We start from the raw sequence: 5000 nt of genomic DNA, 5'->3' as shown, positions 1-5000 counted from the left end.
TAATTGAAAATTACAACTTCCAGATGCAAAACAAACGAACTTGTGAACTAAAGGATAAACATAACGTACACGAAAGCGAATGAAAGGTCACCTAATAAGAAATTTTTACACCTCAGTCATACTGGCTTAAGCCGACTGAATTGAAACGTTAAATGGTTGCAAAATCCACGTTATCTATGTCTTTGTTAATTTGTTAATGGTACGCTAAAATGACCAAATTTTGCCTGGAAAACATATTTTACTGTTATTTTTCTTAAATTTTTTCGTTCAACTTTCGCTTTTATAAAATGTTTCAGTTGTCTGTAAATAAGTTCTATGCTGTTGGAAAGCTTATTTTCTTAGCTTTAAAATGATGTATTTTTTCCCCCTAACTTTAAATGTTTTTTGAGAAAAAAGAAAACATTTTTTGGCGATGGCTGATTTACCGCGGTTTTCTCGCGGTTGGGAAAGTAGGAAAAAGAGTTAGGCCGGTAGCCAGGTTTTTAACCTCAGAAAAGGATCTGTTTCGTCGTACGAACGTGTGAGGACCTGTGAGCCAAAGGGCCTCTGCTGGTATGACTTCTGGGTGACCCCTTAATAACTTCTTACTAACCGAGCGCGGGGTCCGTACTGCCAGGGAAATATTAGCCCGAGGTCGTGGCAGTACGGACCGAGCGCAGCGAGGTCCGTACAAAAACGACCAAGGGCCAATATTTCCCAGTACGGCTCGAGCTAGCTCGGTTAGTAAGTAGTTTATTATAAGGTTTTTTAATTACCTTTTGCTTTGTTTTTGCAAGCCCGTAATCGGCCCGTGGGCCAGTCACAATTAGCCAATCAGAGCGCGCGTTATATCGGCTACAAACCCCAACTTGAAAAAAATTGCCTGGAACGCTGCACGTACCACAGGCAACCCAGTGTACCCTCACGGAGGGTCTAGTTAGTATCAATTAGTATATACTCACTCAGTGATCTTGGTGTTTCAAGCAATCTTACTGGTTCGCTATCTCGGAGTAACTGAGCATTATTCACTCCCTACGGAGTGAATAATGCTTGATCCAAACAAAACAAAATGGCTGGCCTAAACTCGCCAGCATTTATGAATCGGAAATATTGAGAGCTGTGCTACAGAAGACAAAGAAAGCCACAAAATTTGGCCTGAAAGTTTTCAAGGGTAAGAGAAGAGTTCATACTTTTGCCAACTAGTGTTTGACTTCGTTTTTCCAGATATTTATTGCTGAAAATTAAACAATCTTCACACCAACAATTTGTTTCACTCGGAGTAATTCTCTCTTGTAGGGCTGGTCGCCCACCAAAACGAATTTGTTACTGAAATCGAGGAATTCAAAAAATGTCTAAGAAAGTTTTAAACGGCTGCAAGGAAACAAGACGGGTCATTTTACAACAAACTAACGCTCACCTCAATTACAGCGCAGCTGCCATTTCATGTGGATCCTTTACCAACTGCACTTTCAATTTCCATTTCAAATGAACCTCAAAAACTTTGATCGAACGGTGAAAATGTTTTAACAAGCAGACTTACTATTTAGATTCCTGATTTAAACGGTGTTAAATGACCATTTTGCTTTTTGTGACGAGGATTTTAACGAAGGTTATTTAGATTTGCCATGTTTGAAGCTTCTGTAAACACTTTCGCGCATGCTTTGTGCCGCTTGCACGTTTTCCACACATGAATTGAGATGTCAATTAAATCGACTTTGGATGGTTTTCTTCCGCAAATGTTGTTGAGATCACTTCGTGAGTATATACTAAGACAATTATTCTTTCAATCTCGGTGAATAGTGGCAGAATATTCTGCCACTGTCTTGAAATCTCAACAGAATTTATTTATAACAACGAACAAACTTTATGTACAACGTCAACCATTTGGCAAGAGCACATGGCGAGCCTATATCCTTAATGCGCATGTCGCTAGCGTTACTAAGCAACCATGAAATATCGACACAGCTCCCCTTTTTTTTTAAGGAAAACATAACAAAATGAATCGGTTGAATACGATGCTTAAGCATGTTCTGGAATCTAACCAAGGAGAGCCCTAAGCATAAGTGGTCCTACGGTAAGACCAACGACTGTTCAATGTTCAAAGTTCACAGTTAACAAAAAAACAAAAAACTAAAAAAAGAAATTCAACAGTACTAAATGTCCTCTCTATAACGAATAGGTTTCCTAACATGTCTACCACTTGAGGTTCTCTGTTCTGGAATCGCGTTCGGATCGCTTGCATCAGGACTGGCGTTGCTGCTTTCAGGAACGTCGGTGTCCTCCACCTGGACGACGTTGGGAGTAGGCTCACTGTTGATATCCGGAATTTGGGAGTCGTCCCCTGATGTGTCATAACCAGTGGGTGTAGGTACCTTTCTAAGATGCCTACGATTTCTTCGCAATCTTCTACCACCAGTGTCTATGATGTATGACCTGGGACTCTGGTCTTCACAGACGACCTTAGCTTCTGTGGTCCACTGCTTCTCATTATCCAGCTTGGTTCTTACCCGGTCTCCAGGCTGTAGCTTTGGTAATTCTCTCGCGCCATTCCTTTTGTCAAAGGACTCCTTGTAGCCCCGTTTGGCTTTGATATCAGCTCTTTTGATTGCTGTATGGTTTGGAAGCTTTGGCTCTAAAACGTTGGTCAGTGTTGGAAGTGTAGTACGTGTCAGTCTTCCCATGATCAGCTCTGATGGCGTCTTTCCAGTTGCTGGGGTTGGGGTTGCCCGATAGGCCATAAGGGCAAGGAATGGATCTTCCTGTTTCAAAATCCTCTTAGCGATTCGCACGCCACTTTCTGCAGTACTATTTGCCTGGGGATGATGCGGGCTTGATGTGGTGTGTTTGAATCCATACTTTGCTTTGAACTCATCAAAGTGTAGTGACTTAAACTGTGTACCATTGTCACTTATTAGTTCCTCCGGAATTCCCCATCTTGCAAACACTGACTTCAGCTTTTGAATGACAACTTGGCTTGTTGTCTCAACTAGGCTTAATATCTCAATGAACCTTGAATAATAGTCCATCACTACTAGGTACTTCTGACTGGCTAGCTCAAAGAAATCGGTGGACACCTTCTGCCACGGTCTATCAGGTAGGTCTGTGGTCATCAGTGGTTCCTTTCTTTGTGATGGTTGGTTTTCCTGACAGAATTGGCATGACTCCACCTTTGCCTTGATCTCCTTTGAAATACCCGGCCACCACACAGAAAGGTTAGCACGTTCGCGGCACTTTGTTATACCCTGGTGACCTGTGTGAATGCGTTCCAGTATCTCCTCTCGCATGTCTGCAGGGATCACTATTCGATCATCATATGTTAATAAACCGTTGTTCATTGACAAGTGTCCACGAGAATTAAAAAACTCTCGTATCTGGAGGGGAACTTTTTCCACACGGGTTGGCAACCCTTCCAGTGTGAATCCCATCACTTTCAGGAGCTGGGCATCCTTTGCACTCGCTTCTCTGATTCTCTTAAGCTGATCACTTGTGGCTGGCCTTGTAGATTCAAACAAGTCTACAAATGCCTGAACATCTTCTACCGTGTTGGGTTCCTGTCCTAACTTACAAGGGCTTCTAGACAGAGTATCTGCCACCACCATCTGCTTGCCAGGTACATGTTCTGCTTGAGGATTGAACTGCATAAGGCGCATTAGAAGTCTCTGGCATCTTAATGGTGTTTTATCAAGATCTCTCTGGTTGATCAGTGGTACCAGAGGTTTGTGATCTGTCAAGAGCTGGAAACTTGGAAGCCCCACTAGATAACGTGATAGTCTCTCACATGTCCACACTGCTGCCAGGCACTCTTTCTCAATTTGAGCATATCTGACTTCAGTCTCTGTGAGTGTTCTACTACAAAAACCAACTGGGCGGAGTTGGTCACTGGGACCTTGCATCAGAACCCCGCCAATCCCATAACTACTAGCATCTGCACAAACAACAGTGGGTATCTTAGGATCATAGAATGCTAACACTGTATCGCTTGAAATGATTTCTTTGACCTTGGTAAATGCAGTTTGCTGGAGAGGTCCCCAAGTCCAAGCGGTATCTGACTTTAGTAGTTCGCTCATTGGACGCATTACTGAAGCAAGGTTGGGATTAAACCTCCCAAGGTAGTTAATCATGCCAATCAGTCTGCGTAGTTCTGGAACATTGATTGGCGGTTCGAGCTCCGTAATCGCCTTCACCTTCTCTGGGTCTGGACTTACACCCTCGGCACTGAGAACATGTCCAAAGTATGTTAGCTTGTTTTTCTTGATCTCGCACTTCTATTTGTTCAGTTTCAGTCCTGACTCCTTAATGACTTGAAACGTGTTCTGTAAGTTCTCATCATGTTCTTCGGCAGACTTTCCATACACAATAATGTCATCCATAATCGCTTCACAACCTTCTCTGTTCTTTAACAGACTACTCATTAGAGACTGGAAAATTTCTGGGGCAGACGTGATTCCGAATGGAAGTCTTTTAAAACAGAACCTACCAAACGGAGTCATAAACGTGGTCAACTTGGCACTATCTGGATGTAGAGGGATCTGCCAAAATCCAATGGACGCGTCAAGTTTCGAAAAGTACTGGGCACCAGCAAGTTTGGGCGCGATATCTTCCAAGGTAGGAAGTACGAATCTTGAGTGCTTCACTCCACTGTTCAGCCTTCTTAGATCGACACAGATGCTGAGCTTACCATTACTTTTCTGTACTGGTACCATGGGTGCACACCATTCTGTCGGCTCTGTTACTCTTTCGATGATACCAGCTTCTTCCATCCGCTTGAGTTCCTCTTCATTAAGGGAAAAGCTATTCTTCTTGCGGTGTTGATACAGTAGGGTTGGGCATTCTCATCCAGTTGGATCTTAACTGGCTCACACTTGAACAAGTCTATATCTCCAAACAACTCAGCATCCACCTATTCTAATGTCGCAACTAAACCCATTTCACAAGCTGCTTCTCGACCCAGCAAGTTACTTGCATGTTCTCCACTGATTACAAAAACATTGAGTTGGTACTTCTTGTTGCAATGTGTCACT

The sequence above is a fragment of the Montipora foliosa genome, chromosome 4 (assembly GCF_036669935.1).
Source record: "Montipora foliosa isolate CH-2021 chromosome 4, ASM3666993v2, whole genome shotgun sequence".
Taxonomy (NCBI): domain Eukaryota; kingdom Metazoa; phylum Cnidaria; class Anthozoa; order Scleractinia; family Acroporidae; genus Montipora; species Montipora foliosa.
The sequence above is the reverse complement of the archived record's forward strand: the minus strand, read 5'-3'. Positions refer to the sequence as shown.